Source organism: Triplophysa dalaica, chromosome 23 (assembly GCF_015846415.1).
Source record: "Triplophysa dalaica isolate WHDGS20190420 chromosome 23, ASM1584641v1, whole genome shotgun sequence".
NCBI lineage: Eukaryota > Metazoa > Chordata > Actinopteri > Cypriniformes > Nemacheilidae > Triplophysa > Triplophysa dalaica.
The window spans coordinates 16873452-16899058 of NC_079564.1; the positions used below are offsets into that span (position 1 = coordinate 16873452).

Here is a 25607-nt window from a genome sequence, read left to right on the forward strand (position 1 = left end):
TAAACCAAAGACTTCAAGACTTTCGCTAAGCAACCAGGATTTCTTACTGCGGACAATTGAAACTCTTCAGAATAATTCCATTGCCCACTCTCAAACTGGTGTGAAAATGCCTTCTTTTGGATCAACAACCACCTGCTGCTCAAACTGCCACAAACTTCTACAAAATATTGCAGTTCTCGAAACAAAGCTACTCACAATATTGCCGTCCCTGCAAGAACACACAGCTGTTACTCGCCGTAGACTCCCTCAGCATGTAGCCGGTGAGTTCTGTGAACCCAGCACTTCTCATCAGATTATAGTTAGCTCAAACAAACCTGTACAGATGCAAACAAAGGTAGCTGAGGACACAAACCGTTGGCAGAAAAAGGGCGCAAGACCTAAAGCTTGTAATATCAGACTGTCAAGAGATTCACAAATTGCAGCATTAGCTTCATCTACCCCAGATATGACTAAGACTCGACTAGACAATGTTGGTTCTCTGCCACCCCCTGTACATCTTGAAAATAGATTTGAGGCACTAATGAATATGGGTGAAGAATCCCCAAACGTGGTCAGGCAAAAATCAAAAGTGGACACTGCAGTTGGCAGACGCTCTGTGTCAAACAGGCACCGGCACTCTGCTCAACAAGCAGCCGAGCCAAATACTCTGATAGTGGGGGACTCTATTATCAATAACCTTCGTAGCAGGGCTATACATACATACCATTTCCCTCAAGCAATGATTGCTGATGTAAGCAAGGAACTCTCAAACATCCTGAAACAACATAAGTCTGTAAATCGGTCAAACATGTGGGGAAAAATGATACTCGAAAAGAGCAGTCAGAGCTCCTAAAAAGGGATTTTAATGAACTCTTTGAATTGCTTGGAAAGCTACAAGTAAAAAGCGACGGGCCCCACAACAACCAAAGCCTCTGGGTCAACCTGGCCAAACTGTTCCCTCTGTAAGAGCTCTCCGGCCTCTGCCACAACGCCAGGGATCACACAAACCCCCATCTGCTCGAGATGGACTAAACAAGACTGCAAAGAGCGCTGGTAACTGATATGAATTGGGTCCCTGCTACGATAACAGCAACAATCTCAAGTATTTACAGAATAAGCAGGAACCCGGTGTTCCATTAGTTTTCCCTATATCTGTCCTGATAAGTGAATGAAAAACTAATGCCCTTTCCAGTCGTATGGCAAAGATATCTAATCTAATACCTTTTAGATGTCACCCTGAGAATGACAGGGGTAAAAAACTATAATTTAATTATAATTTAATTAATTAATTTAATTTAATTCATAATTTAGTCATTTGGCAGACGCCTTTATCCAAAGCCACTTAGAGTGCACTTATTACAGGGACAATCCCCCTGGAGCAACATGGAGTAAAGTGTCTTGCTCAAGGACACACTGGTGGTGGCTGCTGGGATCGAACCAGCAACCTTTGATTTACCAGTTCAGTGGTTTAACCCACTAGACCACCATCTCACAACTAAAAACAGTTACTATTCAATTAGCACTTTTAAACATCCGTTCACTAAAAAACAAATCCTTTTTGGTAAATGACCTCATCACCAGTAACAAACTGGACTTCATGTTTCTAAATGAAACTTGGTTAGATGATAGTTGTAGTGCTACAATCCTCAATGAATCTGCCCCCCCAAACTATACTTTTATAAACGTTTGCAGAGCTGTTAGGAGAGGTGGAGGAATCGCTGCTCTATTTAAAGATCACTTTGACTGCAAACAAGTTTTACTTGGTGACTACCTGTCCTTTGAATACTTGAGTATTGCTTTAAAAGGTGCACCACGCATTCTGTTTACAATTATTTACAGACCTCCCAAATACTCCCCAGTCTTTGTTGATGATTTTTCAGAACTGCTGTCAGCTATTTCCTCAGAATTTGACTACTTTGTTATTGCTGGAGATTTTAATATTCATGTAGACAAGACAGAAAACAACACTGCAAGTGAACTTTTAAATGTTTTAAACACTTTTGATCTGATCCAGCATGTGCACGGTCCCACACACAATCGTGGACACACTCTGGATCTGCTTATTAGCAAAGGCCTAAACATTTCATCCACTATTATTAGAGATGTGGCACTGTCTGATCATTTCTGTATTTTCTTTGATATATAAATCAGTCCTAGCATTGAAAATAGACCTGTCTCTATACAAAAGAGATTCATAAATGAGAACACCAGTGAGCTATTTATGAATGCTATGTCTTTGTCACTGAGTATATCTGCAGACTCTATGGATGTTCTCCTCGATAGCTTTAATGCAAAAGTTAAAAATGCTATCGATGCCATTGCTCCAGTAAAGGTCGACGCGATAACTGGCAGGTGTAAAGCACCCTGGAGAAACACACCAGCAGTACAAAACATGGAAAGAACATGCAGAAAAGCTGAGCGTGTGTGGTGAAAAACCAAACTTGAAGTTCACTATAACATCTATAAAGACAGTCTGCATGCATTCAATGTTGACTTAGGCAAAGTTAGACAGAATATTTTCTCTAACATTATAAACTGCAAAATAAATAACACTCACACCCTTTTTGCAACTGTAGAGAGACTAACAAATCCCCCTAGTCAGGTTCCAAGGGAAATGCTGTCTGATGACAAATGCAATGAGTTTGCAACATTTTTCCTTCAAAAGATCAGTAATATCAGAATGGAAATCAGCAAAGCTCCATGCGGCAGTCAGGTCAGTCTGTCTTCAGTGCATCAGAAATTAGTAACTTTGTCTGAATTTCAGACAATTGATCTCAGAACCCTGGAGGAAAAGGTACAGCATCTTAAGACGTCACCTTACAGCCTTGACACACTTCCCACATCCTTTTTCAAAAGAGTGTTTAACTGTTTGGAAGCAGATCTCCTAAAAATAGTTAATACATCACTGCTCTCAGGAACTTTCCCAGAGTCCCTTAAAAATGCAGTTGTCAAACCTCTTCTAAAAAGGGCAATCTAGTCAAAACCTTACCGTCTAACTACAGACCAATATCAAATCTTCCTTTTATAGGCAAGATCATTGAAAAGGTTGTCATCAATCAGTTGACCAAATTTTTGAACTCAAATGGCTACCAGGACAATTATCAGTCTGGTTTCCGTCAGCATTATAGCACAGAGACAGTGCTCATAAAGATAATTAATGATATTCGATTGAATTCTGATTCAGGCAAAATATCTGTTCTGGTTCTACTAGATCTCAGTGCTGCTTTTGACACGGTAGATCACACTATATTCCTACATAGGCTGGAAACTGGGTAGGGCTTTCTGGGTTGGTAATTAAATGGTTAGGGTCATACCTTAAAGGGAGAGGTTACTATGTGAACATAGGCAACCATAAATCTGACTGGACACCCATGACTTGTGGTGTTCCACAGGGCTCAATTCTTGCTCTGCTCCTCTTCAATTTGTATATGCTCCCACTTGGCCAAATAATGAAAAAGTACCAAATTGCCTACCACAGCTATGCAGATGACACTCAGATCTATCTAGCCCTCTCACCCAATGACTACAGGCCTATTGACTCTCTTTGCCAATGCATTGATGAAATTAACAGCTGGATGTGTCAAAACTTCCTTCAGTTAAATTAAAACAAAACTGAAGTCATTGTTTTTGTTAACAAGGATGAAACTAACAAGGTAAACACATACACATACCTTGACTTAAGAGGTCTAAAGACACAAAGCAAGGTAAAAAATCTTGGGGTCATTTTGGAGTCTGACCTTAGTTGTCAGCAAATCAGCGTACTACCATCTCAGAAACATAGCCAGAATCAGATGTTTTGTCTCAAGCCAAGATTTAGAGAAACTAGTCCATGCTTTCATCACCAGCAGGGTGGATTACTGTAATGGACTCTTTACAGGTCTTCCCAAAAAGACCATCAGACAGCTGCAGCTCATACAGAATGCTGCTGCCAGGATTCTGAACAGAACCAAAAAATCTGAGAATATCACTCCAATCCTCAGGTCCTTACACTGGTTACCAGTTACTTTTAGAATCAACATCAAAGTATTATTATTAGTAAGTATTATTAAGCATTATTAATTGTCTATAAATCACTTAATGGTCTAAGACCTAAATACATCTCAGATATGCTCATTGAATATAAACCAAACAGACTTCTCAGATCATCAGGATCCAGTCAGTTATAGATAACAAGGGTTCATTCAAAACAGGGGGAGTCAGCGTTTAGTCATTACGCCACCCGTAGCTGGAATCTGCTTCCAGAAGACATCAGACGTTCACCAACAGTAGCTTCTTTTAAATCCAGATTAAAAACATTCTTGTTTAGCTGTGCATTCACAACCTGAGCACTGTGCTGGTTTACATGAACTGCACTTCTATTTCTAATTTATTTTATATTTGCTCTTATTCTTTTTATATATACACTCAAACTTTTAATCAATTTTATGGCTGTTTTATTGTTTCTTAAAATCTAAAGTATTTGTGATCTTAAATCATTTGCATTTTAAAAATACGTTTTATTTCTTTCTGTCAATTATTTTATGTAAAGCACTTTGAATTGCCCTTGTGTATGAAATGTCCTATATAAATAAACTTGCCTTGCCTTGTTATAAGAAGTATTCCTGGGTCCGGTTGATCTAAATAATGCAGTTTTATAATCCCTTAGAGGATTTGTATTATGGAAGTGTTGTGTACGCAAGGTTGAAGAGTTGTTTCTTTAATATTAATTTATATCGACATTTCAACTGAATAGTCTGCCTCCTGTACACCATTCAGAAGACTGTTCCAGAATCTCGGCGCTAGGTAGAAAAAGGATGAATCACCTCCATTTGATTTTGAAAATAGGTATTGCCAACTGTCTAGAGCCCAGGGAGTGCAATGAACGTGAGGGACTCTTTAATAGTAGGAGCTGACTCAAGTACTGTGGAGCTAAAGCGTGTAGGGCCTCATAGGTATTCCGTAAGATTTTGCTCAATAGGTAACCAGTGCAATATTGACAGGACCTGGCTAATATGCTCATACTTTTTTGTCAGTGTAAGAACCTACAGGGGAACCGTGCACAGAGCATAACAGTAATCTAGTCTTGACATCATGAATGCGTGAATTAACTTTTCTGCATTTGATAGTGATGGCAAATTATGAATTTAAATATATTCAAATGAAAAAACTTGGTTTTTAAGGTTTTGTTAAATTGGTTTTAAAATGACAGACTACTATCGAATAAAATGTCCAGATTCCTAGCTGACCGTGAGGGTTTTATTGAGAATCCATCAATAGTTAAGCAGAATTGTTGGTGATCACGTGTGACGGTTTTCGGTCCAATAATTAACACTTGTGTTTTGTCCGAGTTCAACAACTAAAAGTTGCTACTCATCCAATTTTGTTACATCAACTATGCATTCCATTATGCTCGTGAACTGCTATGTTTCGTAAGACTTCGAGGAAATGTAAAATTGTATATCATCAGCATAGCATCCTCAAACTCACCTAACTCATAGAGGGATCAAAATATCTAGAAACACAGCAGAAGGTGTCGATTTAAAAGAACATTTCCTAGTTTATTTGTAAGTGAAAATCATTCTCAGATCCTACTTTGTGAACTCTTCTATGACCTTTTCATAGAATCTGTCAAAAGTCTTAAACTGGTGCAGCATCCATTTCTCAATAGACATCAGAGAAAGACCACTCAAGCGGCATTGCCCTGTAGCATTGTGTTGAAAAGTCTTTATCCTTTTCAGTGCAGAACATTTTCTTTCTACTGATGCAGTAGATGGCAACTCGCAGTGGTGGTACAGTTTGTACAAGGGCCAGTAAAATGCATCAAATGCAGGTCAACTCAAAGAAATTTGTCTTTGCAAGATCAGGAGATGCATATAATACTTTTCATAGTGCTGTGCAAAAGACCATTATCTCAATTAGTGATATTTATTCAATGCCATTAACATTGACAAATCAACACATTTTAACATTGATTTAATCGTTGCTTGCTATCAGTGTGTCTAGATATCTTGAAGACATTGATGAGCTTGTTCAGGTGTGTTTGAATAGTTGAAGCCATATGGGTGTATATACTGCATGAGTAAATATATGTTCAATCAATGCTGTATGTTCACCATATCAGATCAGAAATACTTCAATAATCCCAGAGGGAAATTATTTTTGTTACAAGACTCCAGATATACACACAACATATTATACCAACAACATCTATTCAGAACAAGATATAAATATACATTACCCCAGCATTTGTGTTACGTCCGTGAGTTGTGTTGGTTGTGTTTTTGTTGTTCTCTCTTTGTTGTTTATGCAGATATCATATGGGTGGTGAATCCACCTGTTTCCAATTTCCTTTGGGATGATGTCACCGTCTGATCCTTCAATCAGCGATCGCTATAGCACTTAAAAGGAACCCTCGTGACTACTTGCGGAAGAGGAGGCGAGAGAGAGAAGGCTGTCGTGAAAACGCCGTCTTTGTAATTTGTGCTGCTAAATTGTGTGTTTGTCAGATAAAAAACTGAGAGAAGTGGACAGGAAGAATGTCACGTGACCTACATTCCGTCAAACACGTAGGAAACGAGACCTTTGTATTATTTCACTAGTTTAGGAGCGGGTGCCATCCAATGTAAGTTTTCTTCAGTACTTTTGGTTAGAGAGTATAGTTTAGACATCGTTGATGTGGAAGATTTGTTCCTTTGTGTTAGGGTCTATTTTTGTTTGGGTTTGGGTTAATAAGTTTAGAGGGATTTTTTTATAAGAATTAGAAGTGTTTTGTTTTGTTTCTTTCTTTGATTAGCACCCCTCACGTCCCTTCTTTCCATTTTAATAATTATATGATTGTCAATAAATGATTTTGTATTTACTGAAAATCTTGCCTTATTCCACCCACTTGACGCACAACAGGGTTTTTATTGACCAAACTGTTACGGTCCCTATCTCCTAGACATATGGGGGCGTAACATGTGGGGGCTCGTCCGGGATCTTATTCAATATTAAATCCTGGGGTTAAGGAAATATTTTGTTGTGTGTCAATGTGTGATGGTATTGGGCTTACATGTTTTGAGATATATGGTTCGTTGGTGCATAATATAGCTTGCGTATTTAGTAGCAGTTGAGTAAACATGGTAGGTTTTGATTTGGAGAATTTTGTTCAGAGTCCGTCTCTGGAACAATTAGAGAAGTGCCGAAAGAAGGACTTGTTTTCACTGGCTGAATATTATCAAATTCATGTTGATAAACAAGCTCATAAGCCGGATATTAAGTTTACAATTTATAGCACTAGTTGAGCTTAAAGTTTTGGTAGTGAGAGGAACAGAAGGTACGGAGGAGTTAAGCACGTCTATTTCGGGTTCGCAACTTATGTCCATGATGGATCAAAGTGAGGGACCGAGTATGTTGAGTCAGGACGAAGGGCAGGGGGAAACGACTGAGGCGGAGGATGAAACCAAAGCTAAAAGTGTTTTACCACCTTTCGATCCCGATTCTCCTATCTCTAGTGGGTCCCGAGAGAGTTTAAGTTGGAAAGTTCGCTTAAAGCAAATGCAGCTAGAAGCTCAAGAGAAAGCCCAAGTGCGACAAGCCGAAATGGAACTGCGTTTCCAGATCCGTAAGGCGGTTTGCGTTACTCTTTCTCTAGAGGAAGGCTTGAAATATGAGTCAGTGAAAACAGCCATACTTCGTGCTTATGAATTGGTTCCAGAAGCATATCGTCAAAGATTTAGAGGACATAAGAAAAGTAACAGTCAGACATTTGTCAAGTTTGTCAGGGAGAAAGTACTCTTTTTGATAAGTGGTGTGTAGCAAGCAAAGTGGTAGATCTTAAGACATTAAGGGAATTAATGTTACTTGAGGAGTTTAAATCTTGTGTAGCTGAACGTGTTGTAGTATATTTAAATGAGCAAAAAGTTTCTACAGTCTCTGATGCGGCAGTATTAGCGGATGAATTTGTGCTTACGCACAAAGTGGCATTTCCACCCGTACGTGCTGAGAAAACTGCGTCTGTTACATTTTCTCAGACACAATATTCTCGACCAAAGGTTAACAGTAATCTTCGACAAGAGGTTTGAGAATGTTTCTATTGTCACAAGGCCGGACATTTAATTGCGGATTGTGTTGTGCTGAAACGAAAACAGCAGCAATCACCACAAAAAAATGTGGGGTTGATTAAGACCGTTCCAGAAATCTTTGGTTCAGAAATTAGACGGAGGTTCTTGATAATGGATTTAAACCGTTCTTGATGAAAGGTTTGGTTTCTTTGACTGAAAAATCGGACGATCAGGCGGAATTCAGATGTTGCGTGATACGGTAGCTGCACAATCGTTTCTATTGTCCAATGTGTTGCCAATTACGGAGAAATCCTATTGTGGCTCAAACGTGTTTGTGCGAGGTATTGAAATGGGAACAGTTAAAGTACCATTACATTTTGTTCATTTGCAAAGTGAGATCGTCACTGGGTTTGTGAAAGTGGCCATACGCCCTTCTCTGCCCATTGATGGCATTGCTTTTATTCTGGGAAATGACTTGGCTGGAGGAAAAATACTTCCAATGTTAGAGGTGTTGGACAAACCTGAAATAACTTGTGAGTCTGACGAGTTAGCGGTAACTTATCCTGATATTTTTCCTGCTTGCGCAGTTTCACGAGCGCAAAGTAAGAAATCAGATAATTGACAGCTTTGATTTTGCCGGTTACTTGCGAACAGATTTCGGGGGCCCAGAAAAATGATGAGAGTCTGTCTAAATGTTTTTCCTCTGTTGTGGATTCCACCACAATAAATGGAAATCGTATTTCTTATTTTTTAGAGAAGGAGATTCTTATGAGGAAATGGTGTGAGAGTGACTCACCCGATGATGATGTAAGTACAGTATGTCAGATTGTTGTTCCGACAGATTACAGACAGCATGTGTTAAGTCTGGCTCACGATCATCAACTTTCTGGACATTTAGGAGTTAGGAAAACTTACCACCATATACTTAAGCATTTATTTTGGCCAGGGTTAAAGAAAGATGTGGCAAGGTTTTGTAAGACGTGCCACACTTGCCAGATCATGGGAAAACCGAACCAGGTGATTGCACCTGTGCCGCTCTTACCCATCCCCGCTATTGGTGAACCATTTGAAAATTTATTGTGGATTGTGTTGGACCGTTACCTTAGACGAAGTTAGGAAATTAATTCTTGTTGACAATAATGTGTACAGCCACACGTTATCCAGAAGCAATTCTGTTACGTAATATTACTGCTCCGATCATTGTTAGAAATCTTGTTAAATTCTTTTCTACGTTCGGTTTGCCAAAAGTCGTCCAGACAGATTGCGGAACAAACTTCCTTTCGAAATTATTTGATCAAATCATGAAAACTTTGAATATAACTCATCGTACTTCGAGTCCATATCATCCTGAAAGCCAAGGAGCGCTCGAACGGTTCCGTCAAACGCTAAAGTCTATGCTTAAAAAGTATTGTTTGGATACTCAGAAAGATTGGGATTTAGGTGTACCTTTGGTCTTGTTTGCTGTACGTGAGACAAGACAGGAGTCCTTGTGATTTAGTCCTGCAGATTTAGTTTTTGGACATTCAGTCAGGGGGCCGTTGAAAGTCTTAAAAGAGCAAATGCTAAAGACTGAGTCATCTGTTAAACAGAACGTGTTAGACTATGTAAGTACATTTCGAGAGCGGTTGCATCGTGCTTGCGCTCTAGCAACCAAGTCATTGTCTAAAGCACAGAAGGGAATGAAACAGCGCTTTGATAGAAAGGCTGTTACTCGTTGTTTTCAAGCGGGTGATGAAGTTTTGGTGTTGATGCCAGTTCCTGGAGCTGCTTTGTCTGCACGTTTCTCTGGACCATACATCGTGGTGAAAAGGATCAGTGAAACCGATTATGTTATTAGCACTCCCGATAGGAAGTGACAGACACGCGTGTGTCACATTCATATGTTGAAGGCTTATTATTTGCGTACATCTTTATCAGAGAATGTTGAGAATAAATTACAGCCTATTACATCTAATGTTATGACCTGCGAGGTTAAGTCTTCTTTTGATAGTGAAATTGGAGATGAGGATGGTTTAGTTTTGAGAAATGCGCCACAGCAGTGTGCTCATTTATCAAATTCGGAAATTGTTAAAGATTTGATGTCGCATCTTAACAATTTGACAGTTGACCAAAAACAGGATGTTGCTACGTTAATTCACGAATTTCCAATACTTTTTCATGACGTTCCGTCACAAACTACAGTGTTACAACATGACATCAAGGTTACAAATCCTACTCCAATTAAGAGACATCCATACAGAGTGTCACGGCCCCTCCTCTGCTTTGCAGGGGCGGTTCCTCCTGTAGCCAGAGGAGGGTCGTTAGTGATTGGAGCCACTTGGGCTCAGGGTATTTAAACTGCTTCACTAACCACTCTGTTTCGCCCTGCTCCTCCAGGTATGATCCTGTTTTGTTTGTTCCTTTGTAGTTTTACTTAGTTTCCACTCAGTCATGCGCACGCACGCACGCACGCACACACACACACACATCCATGCACTTTGCATACACTTTACATTATGACATCATCACACCTCATTCCTTTTTCTTTGTTTAAAGTTAATGGTTTGGGTTTACAATAAAGACAACCTTTTTTGGCCTATACCTTGTTGTGCGTGTCCCCTCATTTTTGCCACAGGCTATGAGCCGGCCTGTGACAAGTGGGGGCTCGTCCTTAAGTTAAAGTGAATTGTACTTTAGTCTATCTTTAGTATTTTAGTTTACTATAACATTTTGTCATATTGATTAACGGTTTTTGTTTAGTTTGTCTTTGTCTTATCATTGACACGTTTGTTTATTTGTAGATTGGCCTATTTTTGTTTTGTAGTGTACTAACTTGGGTTAGTAGTTTTAGTTTTAATTCAGATTGCCAAATTTTTGTTTGAGGGGATGCTTTGGTTGGGCCAAATTTGTTGGAGAGAGCGTTGAGAGCCATATGTTCCTTTTGTTTAGTTAGCTTTGTAGCTAAGTTTGGTTAGCATTCACTTTGGGCCTTTTCTGGGTTTTTGTTCAGGTGGGAGTCCTCTCCTGTTAAGGCTTATTAGCGAGTGTCAATAGGAGGCTCGTGATGTTTTTTGTTTTAGGTGGCAGTGAACGTGGGTAGAGCTTCCATTTCCCTTTTCCCCTACATCGGCTCGGGAGCACCTCCGTGGATATGGGGGGGCCGCCAGTTTCTGGTTGACTTTTCCAATCCACTGGTTTTGAGTGCATAAAACCCAACCACATGTGACTGCACAAAGACCAGGGGCAAGTTAGTTAGCTGTTTTGGAGAATAGTGGGGTGTGGCTCCTGTCCTTAAACCCAGACGGGCAGCAGGTGAGTTGTGTGTTTTTGGACATCTGTAATAGTTGTATTGGTGGAGGAAAATGTCTTCTGTTCTGAGTAGTTTTGTGCAGGCTCCTTAAGAGTTAGCCTTAGAGTTGTGTACTAAGGAGCAGTTATTTGAAATTGCTGAACATTATCATATTGAGATTGTTGATAAAAAACTTAAAGAAACTGTTAAAGCTGGTTTAAAGCAACGTCTTCGGGAAGTAGGTGTTATTTTGGGTCAGTCTGCTAGTAGTGAGGGTGCAGGCTTTCATTCTAACCCGTCATTAACTTTTGAGCAGCAGAGGGAGCTGTTGCAAATGCAGTTAGAAATAGCACGATTGCAAAATGCCAATAGACCAGAAGGAGTATCACAGTTTGATGTTTCACAGAATCTTCGTTTGTTGCCTAAATTTGATGAGTCCGATCCAGATACATACTTCACTTTATTTGAGCGTATTGCGGAAGCTAGAGCTTGGTCAGATTTGGACATGACTATGTTGTTGCAATGTGTACTTACAGGTAAAGCATGTGAGGCTTTTTCATCACTGAGTGTAGCCGACAGTAAAGTTTATGGTAAAGTTAAATCAGCAGTTCTGAAGGTCTACGAGCCTGTGCCGGAGGCATATCGTCAACGTTTTCGTTATAGGAAAAAGCTAGATTCACAAACCTATTCTGAGTTTGTTTGTGATTTGACTTCTGCATTTAATCGTTGGTGTACAGCTTCTGAAGTTAGCACTTTTTAGGGTCTGTTTAACTTGATTGTGTTAGAACAGTTCAAAAATTCTGTGTCTGACCAGGTTGCTACATTGTAGTGTATTTCGGGGAAAACTATGAGTTTGATCACAGTAAAAGACGTATAATTAATGATGACTAACTATACCTGATTTATACACTTAATACACGGATTCGGCAGACCTGATAATAGCGACAAACTAAATTCACTCGTCCAGCGAGTGATCCGCAGATCGTATATCAAATCTAAGAAATATTACTTTCCTGGCCTTGGAAACATAACACTCTTACTGTATGTAGTACAGTACCGCTCCAGAAATTATAACGAAATCAAGCAGTTTAAGTGACGTTAGTATGTGATAAAATTACACAGCAACAGTTTAATTGTGGATAACACAAATGCGGGTTTATTTACTACACTAAAGGGGAAACAAACGACTGACTAACAAAATAACAAATGCTAACAAACAAAACATGAAACATAAATGCAGTAAAGAAAAGTAAGAAATAGACAAAGGAAATAATGGCAGTATTACAAAACGGCTATTCACATCTGCATGAACCATCAGACAAATCTCCTTAAAAAGGGGTTACGCTTAAACGCAGCTGTATAGAATAATTTCTAATACTTGCATTGGTCTCCTTCGAGTGTGCCTGGACAAGGTTTTGTGCCCGTGGAAGGTGGTTCTCAAAGTCTTGATGGTTTCGATCCTTCGGCTTCTCTCGGGTAGCCGGATTGGCGGATGAAGTCAGAAGCGAACTTTGCCGAAGTAATTTTGCCGAAGAGAATCTGTCTCCGAAAAGAGGCAGGACTCAGGAGGTGGTTCGAACAGGAGCGCGCGAACACGGAAGAAACTGAGCACTGTTTGCTTCTTTCAGAGATGATTTAAGCCTAAACAGATTCACGCCCTCAGAACTGGGTTATCCAATGTGATGAGTCGATTTTGGAGGGGAATCCAGGGTTCTTTGTTCTGGACATTAGCTCATTTGCATTGAGGGTCACTTATAATCTGGGCTGTATTAATTCATGAAATATGATATATTGAGTATAGTGTGAAATACATTTCTATGGTGTACACCATCTTTTAAGGAATGAAAAGGGAAACATTTGGATATAAAACAAGCCATGATTATAAGTACATTGACCTGAAGTTTGTATAAAAACACAATATAAAGAGAATACACTTAAACACACATGCTTTTGAGATTACAAGCGAGGCCGATTAACATGGGGACAAAGATACAATGTGAAAATGTTGGTTTAAACCCGTTTTAAACTATTCTTGTGTGGTTAAAGAAAAAGAGGGAACATTCAAACTAGTCTGACCATTTGCCCTCATTCCTGTTTAACACATCTGGTGTCCATCTATAGTCACACGACCCCATCCTCCCTGTTCGAAGATCTTGGAAGTCCACTAGGGTTTTTTGGGATTTATCCTGGTCAATTGACGAATGTGTTACAGGAAGACAGTTGGGTCAGACTTGCTGGCACCGATTTGGGTCCCACTGAAAGGTCATGGTAATTAACGACCGTCAATGGTCCTCTTTATTACAAACAACACCCCAAATCTTCGGATGCCGGTTAGGCCCAACAGAGAAATCAACAGTTTTACGATGTCCCACAATGGTTTTCTCTGTTTCGACACCCGGATCTCTAATCACGGGGGAGTCGACCCCTACTGAGAGGTCAGGAGGTGTTATGAGGTGACAAATGGTCCCCTTTTGTCTGGGTAAGATCCTACAACATACATCAATGAATGTAAAGTTAAGTCTCCAAGTGATGCAGCAGTTCTTGCAGATGAGTACAGGCTAACACACAAAAGCCATTTTGAGTCAAACAGTGACATGTGACATAGAAATAATTCTACTCCTAGGAATAGTAGGACATCTTTTTCTCGAGCGTTTTTCCAAAGGACTCTGCAGAAGTTTGGTTCTGGGCGACCTAAAGCACCAGTTAATGTTAATACCTGTCGCTACTGTTTAGTTGAAGGACATTGGAAGAAAGATTGTCCTCTACTGAAATCAAAAAAGTTTGGTCAAGTTAAGCCTGCTGTGATGGCAGCTCCTGTTACAGCCTCTGACCCCCGGGGTGAGCTTTTTCAGCCACTGGTTGAGTTTGGTTCTCAGTCTTCTTACTGTTATTTTTCGGCCTTCATTTCAGATGGTGTAGTGTCCCTGGTAGATGGCAACCAAAATGTTCCAATTAAGATCTTAAGAGACACGGGAGCTCTAGATTCGTTTATTCTGGAATCTGTTTTGCCGTTCTCTAAGGAGTCTGATACTGGCAGTTGTGTGATGGTATGCGGCATGGGCTTAGCTCCATTCTCTTCTCCTTTGCATGAAGTTACCCTTAAATGTGGTCTGGTAGAGGGCGATGTAGCTGTTGGGGTTCGACTCCAGTTGCCAGTAGAGGGAGTCCACATGATTTTGGGGAATGACTTGGCGGGTAGTAAGGTGTGGGCAGATGGCAAAATAAACATCTTTAAGAAGCAACCTTCTCAACTCAACTCAACTTTATTTATATAGCGCTTTTTACAATTTTCATTGTTACAAAGCAGCTGTACATGAGACACATTGAATACAAGTATGAATTCTAAAGCAGCCCCCCGGACCAGGCAGATAGTGCAAAACAATATGCAAACGGTGGTGAGGAACCCAAAACTCCCATCGAGAAAACAACCCTCAGGGGAACCTAGGCCCAACCAGGGGATTCCAGTTCCCCTCTGGCAAAAGCTGCTGCCTCTGCACAAGCTCAACAGTGCTTGCACAACAAGGCTTAATAAAAATTAAGGATTTAAGATTATCATTAACAATCTAATAGCATTTGAAATGTTGTAGGAAAAACAAAGTTGCTGCGTCCTTTATCCAGCTCTATCCTCTTAGCTCTTGTCAGGTCACCGCTTCCCATTCTCAGCTCTGCCATCAGGTCTGGGCATGAACTGCATCCTGCGGTAAGCTTGGAACAAAGAGACAAGGCTGGCTGAGAGTAGAGTACTGTTCTGCACTCTTTGATGCAACAAGTACATCATTTGTTGTTGGATGTGTTCCTGGTTCCGGTTGATCTAAATAATGCAGCCTAAATCCTTTGAGGATTAATAATATGGAGGTGTAGTGTATGCAAGATTAAAAAGATGAGTCTTTAGTCTAGATTTAAACTGACAGAGTGTGTCTGCTACCCGGACTGTGCAGGGAAGAATATTCCAAAGTTTAGGCGCTAGATAAGAAAAGGATCTACCACCTGCACTTGATTTTGAAATACTAGGTATTACCAACTGACAGGACGCCTGAGAGCGTAATGTACGTGGAGGTCTGTAATACAATAGAAGTTCATTCAAATACTGAATGTCTATTTTATGTCTATTTTATGATCGGTTATCAAATCGTTAACAAAAAGTGCTTAATTTTGAGAGAGATCTAATATTAAGCAATCCGAGTCGTAACAGTTGATTATCTGTATTTTGTTCATGTTTGATTTGTTTAACGTTTATTAAATTACTTCCAAGAGGATTACGCAATATCTTATGTTTGCTAATCCGGGGGACAGACACAGTCTCTATTTTATGTTGTTTGTAAAAAGGGATTATTACATGTTGTATATTTTGTGTATTCTGTAACGCGAATCGGCAAGCATACAGTTGGTTAAGCCATTCTGTCTCCTTCCTGACCTGGGCCCTAGGTAGTCAGACTTTAGCATTATTAAGACTGAGTGCCAAATTTCCAGAGAGGAGGGAAACCCCATCCCAGGAGGGATGGAGACCATCTCGTTTCAACAGGTAAGGTCTGCCCTCAAAACTCTTCCAGTTATTTATAAAATCTATATTATTCTGCAGGCACCACTCAGACAACCAGCCATTTAGTGATGATAATCTGCTATAAATCTCATCACCACGGTAAGCAGTAAGGGGGCCAGAGAATATTACAGTGTCTGACATCGTTTTTGCGAGCTCACACACCTCTTTAATATTATCTTTAGTGATCTCCGATTGACGGAGTCTAACATCATTTGAGTCGACGTGAATAACAATCTTACTGAATTTACGATTAGTCTTAGCCAGCACATTTAAATTTGACTTGATGTCAGGCGCTCTGGCTCCCGGTAAACATTTGACTATGGTGGCTGGTGTCTCTATGTTAACGTTCCGGACAATAGAATCACCGATCACTAGGGAACTTTCAGCAGGTTTCTCAGTCGGTGCGTCACTGAGCGGGGCAAACCTGTTCGAGACTTTAATCGGAACAGTTGAGTGGGGTTTTGTCCTGCGACTATACCATCTCACCGTCACAAAGTTTCCCAGCTGCAGGGGATTTTCAACCGGAACCGAGCTGTGAGCGCTAACATGGCTCGCATCCGAAGTGTTTTCTACAGTCCTAACACTCTTACTATCCTCAAATAAAGATTGGATGCGAGACTCTAATTCTAAGATCGTCTCCGTCAGCCTAACTACTTCCCTGCATTTATCACATGTAAAACCCTCGCCGCTGACAGAGAAGGCTAAGCTTAACATATGACATGAGGTGCAAGTAACAACAATAGGAATAGAAGCCATAACTCACCGGGTATGAAGTGCAATCCTAATTTACCAAGGTTGCTTGATGAGTCTTAGTATATACACTTAAAAAGAGAAACAGTTAGCACACAAGACAAATAGGGGGAGATGATATTCCACAATGTAAACAGAAGGCAAGCTAACACGCTAATATGCTAGCGGCGTTACATTTCAATTAATATAGGTTTAAAATGTAAAGTTATAAATAATTCGGCAACGACAGTGATAGGTAACGATAGTAAAATACACTAATAATAAGACCAAGAACAAATGTGAGGTGAAGCAAGTGTCAGAGGATACAAACTAGCTGCCGGCAGCGATACTGCGGCGCTAGACCATGTAGGGCTTTATAGTTAATAAGCAAGATCTTAAAGTTAATGCAATGCTTTATAGGTAACCAGTGCAAGGTTGACAGAACCGGGGTTATATGCTCATACTTTTTTGTACGTGTAAGAACTCGAGCTGCCGCGTTTTGAACCAGTTGCAGTTTTTGTAATAGGCCCGCAGGGCAACCACCTAGAAGTGCATTACAGTAATCTAGTCTTGATGTCATGAATGCATGAATTAATTTCTCTGCATCTGACAGTGACAGCATACAACGTAATTTGGATATATTCTTAAAATGGAAAAATGCAATTTTACAGGTGTTGGCGACATGGCTTTCAAATGACAGAGTACTGTCGAATACAACAGCAAGATTCTTAGCTGATGACGAGGATTTTATGGGGCATCCGTCAATCGTTAAGCAGTATTCTTGGTTGTTACCAAGAACTGCTGGGTTTCATGAGGCTTCGAGGAAATATAAAGTTGAGTATCATCAGCATAACAGTGAAAGCTAATTCCGTGTCGCTTTATTATATCTCCTAGAGGTAGCATGTATAATGCGAAGAGCAGAAGCCCCAAGACTGAGCCCTGAGGTACACCGTACTGGACTTGTGATTTGCGGAACACCTCATTGTTTATTGCTACAAATTGAAAACGGTCGGATAAATAAGACTGTGACAGGCAGAACAACGACACACACCCGGAAGTGGCAGATACAACCCCGGAGGGTAAGTTTATTAACAAAACAACGTTGGAGCACGAACGAGCAAGAGTGAGCAACCCAGAGCCCGGGAGGACGGAGGTTATCCTGAGTGTATCCACGTTGAACCAGAGACTGCGGAATTTAGCCGGATGGGTCCGTCTAGCGGGCTCGTAGCTTCCAGTAGGGATGTAGCTTAATTGTCCTATTCTTCGGATCCTAGTTGGACAGAAAGAAAGACAAAGCATATCCATAAGCATGGAGTAAGGATTGTTCGAGTGGAGTTGGTGCTCACCCATCTCTTCTCAGCAGCCTTCTTTTAAAGGCTGCTGAGTTTGTCTCCTCATGAGCGGCAGGTGTGCCGCTCTAATTACCTCCGTTTCCGTGGCGACGCTGATTGTGCAAGGGGTGACTCATCACAAGACTTAAACCATTTCAATGCTATTCCGTTAATGCCGACGTAATTTTCGAGTCTATATAGAAGTATGCTGTGGTCAATGGTGTCAAATGCAGCACTGAGGTACAGCAGCACCAATAATGTAACTCTGATCAAAGCAGTCTCTGTACTGTGACATGCTCGAAATCCAGACTGGAATTCATCATTAATGTCATTCCTTTGGAGGAAGGAGCATAATTGAGTTGAAACTACTTTTTCCAGAACTTTAGATATAAAAGGTAAATTCGATATAGGCCTGTAATTCCCAAGTTCTATAGGGTCGAGTTTTTTTTTTTTAAAAGAGGCCTTATAACAGCCACCTTAAATGCTTTAGGCACATGTCCTAATGTCAGAGATGAGTTAATAATACTGAGAAGAGGATCTATAATTTCTGGGAGCATTTCTTTCAGTAGTTTTGTAGGTATAGGGTCTAGCATGCATAATGTTGATTTAGATGATCTAATGATTTTAGACAGTTCATCGTGATCTACTGTAGAAAATAATTGCAATTTCTCCTTAGGGGTGCTGTAGTTAGTTTGTTCAGCGGATTTCACTACAGGTTGCATTGTTATAATTTGTTCTCTTATATCTTGGATTTTACTCGTGAAGTAGTTCATAAATTCATCACTGTTATGCTGATAATCAGAATCTGACGTTGATGACGACTTATTTTTTATTAATTTAGCCACCGTGTTACAAAACCTAGGGTTGTGATGGTTTTCCTCTATTAGTGTTGAAAAGTAGGCGGATCTAGACGGTTCTTATGGCATTCCTGTAATTTCGAGTACTATACTTCCATGCTATACGAAATACCTCTAAATTAGTTTTCTTAAAGTTGCGCACCATTTTCCGGGACGCTTTTTTTAGAGTCTGAGTGTGTTCATTATACCACGGTGTTGGGCTGCTATTTTGAATTTTCTTTAAACGCAGAGGAGCAACTGTGGTCTGGCCCGGTGAACATTTGACTATGGTGGCTGGTGTCTCTATGTTAACGTTCCGGACAATAGAATCACCGATCACTAGGGCACTTTCAGCAGGTTTCTTAGTCGGTGCGTCACTGAGCGGGGCAAACCTGTTCCTTGCTTCGTGCATACTGTACAGAACTGTCTGCAGATTGGGAGGAGGAGTTACCTTGGCTGCTATAAGCTGCTCATGAAGTAGTGCAGGAAAACATAGGGTTCAGCCCAAATGACTTAGTGTTTGGTCATAAGGTGCGTGGACCTTTAGCAGTGCTGCAGGATGGTTGTTTACCTGAGGAACCACCTCGGAACCTTATGGACTATGTCAATGGTTTCAGGCTGAAGTTGTATAGGGCTAGTGAATTGGCAAAAGAAAAACTAGAATGTTCTCAAAAGAAAATGAAATTGAGATATGACGGACAGGCTGAGCTGCGTGAGTTTAGTCCCTGTGATCAGGTACTTGCTCTTTTGCCTCTTGTAAGTAAGTTCACCTTTTCAGGCAAAATACAGTGGTCCTTTTACTGTGTTGCGCAAAGTGTCAGATTTGAACTATCTTATTGAAACCCCTGGTCATAGGAAGTCCTCTAAATTGTGCCATGTGAACCTGCTAAAAGGTTATCACTCCCGTGATCTAAGAAAAGGTGAATGCATTCCAGCAGTGAGGTCAGCGTTGACTGCTGCTCCAGTCACTACATCTTGTGGTTTTAACTTTGTGGAGGGGGGAGAAGAGGAGGTAGTTATGTTTTCAGAGGAGGTCTTACTAGGTCTGCTGAAAAAATCCCAGACTTTGCAAAACCTTGAGGTTTTGGTAGATCATTTAGACTCTGAGAAACGTGGGGAATTGGTAGCTCTTATCAGAAACTAACCCGTTTTGTTTTCTGACACCCCATCACAAACCCACTTGATTGAACATGACATAGACATCGGAGATGCTAAGCCTAATAAACAGAGATTTTATTGTGTATCTGAGGAGAAGAGACTGCAATTGGAAACAGAGGTGCAGTATATGTTGGACAATGGTATTGCTGAGCCATGTTGTTCAAATTGGGCTTCACCCTGTCTTCTGGTCAAAAAGTCTGATTCCACTTTCAGACCCTGCACTGATTATAGAAAAGTTAACAATGTTACTAAAGCAGACCTTTACCGTCTTCCTAGGATGGAGGACTGCATTGATCAAGTTGGGTCAGCAAAGTATGTTAGCAAATTTGATCTTTTAAAGGGATATTGGCAAGTACCTCTTACCAAAAGAGCTTGTGAGATTGCTGCCTTCATAACTTCATCTGGTTTATTCTCTTATACAGTTATGCCTTTCGGCTTGCGGAATGCTCCAGCCACCTTCCAGAGGCTGATGAATCGAGTGGTCTCTGGTCTGGAAGGGTGTGCCGTGTATTTGGACGACGTAGTTGTCTACTCGGACTCTTGGGAGGAGCATGTCCGGAGAGTGCGAGCCCTGTTCGAAAGACTGGTGTGGGCCAGGTTGACTGTCAATTTGGCAAAGTGTGAGTTTGCCAAGGCTACAGTCACATACCTAGGCAAGGTTGTTGGTCAGGGTTTTGTCTGTCCTGTGGAAGCTAAGGTTCAGGCTGTGAAGCATTTCCCACAGCCCTCTACAAAAAAAGAACTGATGCGGTTCCTGGGAATGGCGGGGTACTACCGTGCTTTCTGTAAAAACTTTTCGGTAGTAGTGTCCCCACTAACCAATTTGTTGAAGGCCAAAGCTGAATTTATCTGGTCCACCCAGTGTCAAGAGGCATTTGATGCAGTTAAGGCTCTCTTGTGTTTAGCACCCGTGTTGGCAGCACCAAATTTTGGGAAACCTTTCAAATTGCAGTCAAATCGGTGCTGGGGCTGTACTTCTCCAGGGGGCTGTACTTCTCCAGGAAAACGTTGAGTGTCCAGTCAGTTTCTTCTCCCAGAAATGTAATTAGTATCAACAAAACTACTCTGTTATTGAGAAGGAGGCTTTATGGCTCATTTGGGTTTTACAGCACTTTGAAGTCTATGTTGGTTCCGGTTTGACCCCTTTAACTATTTTCACTGACCACAACCGACTTGTTTTTCTTAAATCCCTGCAAAATCCCAACCAGCGTCTGATGCGTTGGGCTTTGTTCATGCAACCATTCAACCTCGATATTAGACATATTAGTGGCAAGGAGAATATCATTGCTGATGCCCTGTCCCGTGCTAGTACCTCTTCTCTCTGCTGACCCCTACTGGTTGTCTGCGCCTCTTTCTCTTAAATTGCTCCCTAGGTACCAGGGCTGCCGAGTTTGAGGGGCGAACAGTCAGCCAGGGGACACGACTCGACTGCTAGGAGTTGGGATTGGTATCCTTTATTTTTTTCTTTTTGGGGAACTTTGGATTGTTTTAAATGTTAGACCAAATATTGGGTTGAGGGTGGGCCCCTCATTTTAAGGAGGGGGGTGTCACGGCCCCTCCCTCCTGTAGGCAGAGGAGGGTCGTTAGTGATTGGAGCCACCTGGGCTCAGGGTATTTAAACTGCTTCACTAACCACTCTGTCTCGCCCTGCTCTTCCAGGTATGATCCTGTTTTGTTTGTTCCTTTGTAGTGTTACTTAGTTTCCACTCAGTCATGTTCACACACACACAGATTCACACATCCATGCACTTTGCATACACTTTACATTATGACATCATCACACCATATTCCTTTTTCTTTGTTTAAAGTTAATAGTTTGGGTTTACAATAAAGACAACCTTTTTTGGCCTATACCTTGTTGTGCGTGTCCCCTCATTTTTGCCACAGGCTATGAGCCGGCCTGTGACAAGAGTAAATGCTACAAAAAGGTCTTTGTTGAAAGCCGAAGCAGAATACTTGCTAGAACATGGTTTAGCTAAACATAGTTGTAGTCCGTGGAGCTCGCCTTGCATTTTAGTCCCGAAATCCGATGGTACTGTACGATTCTGTACTGACTATCGCAAAGTGAATGCTATCACAATCCCCGATAACTATCCATTACCGAGAATGGAGGATTGTATCAATAGTTTGGGATCTGCGTGTTTCGTTACGAAACTCGATTTACTTAAGGGTTATTGGCAAGTTCCACTCACTTCTCATGCTTCAGAAATATCAGCATTTGTCACTCGGATCATTTTTTACAGTATACCGTGATGCCATTTGGTTTAAGGAACTCCCCAGCTACCTTTCAGAGACTTGTAAATCTGGTATTAGAGGGAGTTCCTAATTGTAATGCTTATTTGGATGACTTGGTTGTGTATAATCGGGAATGGTCAGAACACATCTCACTGTTATGAACAGTATTTGATCGGCTTAAGAAAGCATCATTAACGCTAAATCTTGCAAAGTGTGAGTTCGGACAAGCCACCGTCACGTACTTGGGAAAAGAGGTTGGACAAGGACAAGTTCGTCCAGTAGAAGCTAAAGTTAAAGCCATTGCCGAATTTCCGATTCCAAGGACGAGACGGGAATTGCGGAGATTTCTTGGTATGGCCGGATACTACCGTAGTTTTTGTCGAAACTTCTCTTCGGTTGTGTGTTCACTTACTAGTTAACTCAGTCCGTCAGTTCCTTTTACCTGGTCTGATGATTGTCACAGGGCATTTGAAAGTGTGAAAACCCTTCTGATGAACACTCCTGTTGTGTCCGCTCCTGACTTTACCCGCCCATTTAAGTTAGAAGTTGATGCAAGTTCTTTAGGTGTCGGTGCTGTACTGATACAGGAAGATAACTTTGGTGTTGACCACCCTTTTTGTTACTTCTCAAGGAAGTTGAATCAGTTGAATTATTCGACGATCGAAAAAGAAGCTCTGGCACTTCTATTAGCTCTGCAGTATTTCGAGGTATATGTTGGTTCCTCATCTCAGCCAGTCAGAACATATACAGATCATAATCCACTTACGTTTCTATCTCGAATGTTAAATCAGAACCAGAGACTTTTTCGGTGTTCACTAATTCTACAAAGTTACAATTTGGAAATCCTTCACAAGAAAGGTTCTGAAAATGTTGTAGCCGATGCTCTGTTGAGAGTTTAAGAGTGGTGTTTATTGATGTGCATTGATTGGTGTTGTGGTTATTAACAGCCATGGATGTTAATTCTTAAGTGTGGGGGTGTTACATCCGTGAGTTGTGTTGGTTGTGTTTTTGTTGTTCTCTCTGTGTTGTTTATACAGATATCATGTTGGCGGTGAATCCATCTGTTTCCAATTTCCTTTGGGATGATGTCACCGTCTGATCCTTCAATCAGCGATCGTTATAGCACTTAAAAGGAACCCTCGTGACTACTTGCGGGAGAGAAGGCTGTCGTGAAAACGCGGTCTTTGTAATTTGTGCTGCTAAATTGTGTGTTTGTCAGATAAAAATCTGATTGGGAGAGAAGTGGACAGGAAGAATGTCACGTGACCTACATTCCGTCAAACACGTAGGATACGAGACCTTTGTATTATTTCACTAGGTTAGGAGCGGGTACCATCCAATGTAAGTTTCTTCAGTACTTTTGGTTAGAGAGTATAGTTTAGTTAAGACATCGTTGATGTGGAAGATTTGTTCCTTTGTGTAAGTGTCTATTTTTGTTTGGGTTTGGGTTAATAAGTTTAGAGGGATTTTTTTATAAGAATTAGAAGTGTTTTGTTTTGTTTCTTTCTTTGATTTAGCACCCCTCACGTCCCTTCTTTCCATTTAAATATTTATATGATTGTCAATAAATGATTTTGTATTTACTGAACATCTTGCCTTATTCCACCCACTTGATGCACAACAGGGTTTATATTGACCAAACTGTTACGGTCCCTATCTCCTAGACATATGGGGGCGTAACAATGTGACAGCCAAAAAGATAGCGCTGGCCACAACTGACTAACAAAACATCCTCAGCATCGCCCGGCAGATGTTAAAGGACCTCAGCCTCCTAAGGAAAAAGAGTCGGCTTTGGCCCTTCTTGTAGACCGCCTCAGCGTTTCTGGTCCAGTCCAATTTATTATTTAAGTACACCCCTGTCACAGAGATCCTGTGACGAGAGATTCTTATGTTTATATATACTCTGTCTTAAGCTGGACTTACACACGCTACAAAATACACACATTACATACATCTCTGATATGCACATAAATGACATCAGTTAACACAGAAATGTTTGATATCCCATCTATGAGTTATTGTTTGATGCTAAATGTTTGTAATTCTGCTTCAGATGTTCTAAGTAAATGTTATTAGTTTGTTATGCATTCATGTGGATAAGAAATAAGCATGACAAGTTTCCATGTTAAGGTTTATTTCTTAAGTTTCATATTTCAACCATTAACATACTCAAACCGATAAATTTACGTACTGGGTCATCTCTCCTTTCGAAACCATGTAAGCCGAGCCATGGGTAGATGCCAGTTTTCTTCGTCCCGTTCCCACCATTAGAAGGTGCCAACCAACTGTATAGTTGTGGAGGGAAGTCTGACATACTTTACTTGTATGGGGAATTAATAATTCTATTTTCATGTGGATTATGTTTGGGTTGACTTCTGCAAATGTTAAATGACAATTTTTTAACAATGATTCATTTGTATGAATGTCAATATGAAGTATTTTTTATTTTACCGGACAAGCTGGTGTAGCCCAGGAAAGGGGCTAGAGCTGTTTAAATGGCTCCTCGTACCATTGTTGGGAAGGTGGAAAGTAGTCTGATGCTGCTACTGCTGGAAAGAGTCAGGGCTCGGATAGTAAAGAGAGCAGACATTGCTGTATAGTTTGGGCCAATTTGTTGGTGTAGCTAAACTTATAAGTATTTTTCATATTTTTTGTTTACTTTGCACTTTATATATGGACATGTACATACACCTCCTACTCATTGCTAACCCTAACCCACTGTAAACAGGATTGGTAGGGCACTGCTTCCCCCTCCTGATGCGCCGGACGGTTTGCCAGAATCTCTTCGAGGCCAACTCCATAGTCCTTCTCCATGGCCTCACCGAATTCCTCCGAGGACCGAGTTTTTGCCTCCACAACCACCCGGGCTGCAATCCGCTTGGACTGTCGGTACCCGTCAGCTGCCTCGGGAGTCCCACAAGCCAGCCAGGCCCGATAGGAATCCTTCTTCAGCTTGACGGCATCCCATACTTCCGGTGTCCACCACCGGGTTCGGGGATTGTAGCCACGACAGGCACCGGAGACCTTACAGCAACAGCTCCAAGTGGCCGCATTGTCAATGGAGGTGGAGAACATGGTCCGCTCGGACTCAATATCTCCAGACTCCCTAGGGATCTGGTCGTATGTTTGGGTCTGCCGAGTCTGTCCAGCTTCCTCCCCCGCCATCGGATCCAACTCACAACCAGGTGGTGATCGGTTGAAAGCTCCGCCCCTCTCTACACCCGAGTGTCCAAGACATACGGCTGTAGGTGAGATGAAACAACCACAAAGTCGATCCTCGACCTCTGGCCAAGGGTGTCCTGGTGCCATGTGCACTGATGGACACCCTTATGCTTGAACATGGTGTTCGTTATGGCCACACTGTAACTAGCACAGAAGTCAAATAACAGAACACCACTCGGGTTCAGGTCAGGGGGGCCGTTCCTCCCAATCACGCCCCTCCAGGTGTCACTGTCGCTGCCCACGTGGGCGTTGAAGTCCCCCAGTAGAACGACGGAGTCCCCAGTTGGA

General features: G+C 41.2%; 1 protein-coding gene across 3 annotated transcripts in view; it reads left to right on the forward strand.

Annotated features, from left to right (window-relative positions):
- The window catches only part of cdh19 (cadherin 19, type 2), a 179394-nt gene that overhangs the window by 60511 nt on the left and 93276 nt on the right, over nucleotides 1–25607 (forward strand). The gene's annotated exons all lie outside the window — the stretch shown is intronic.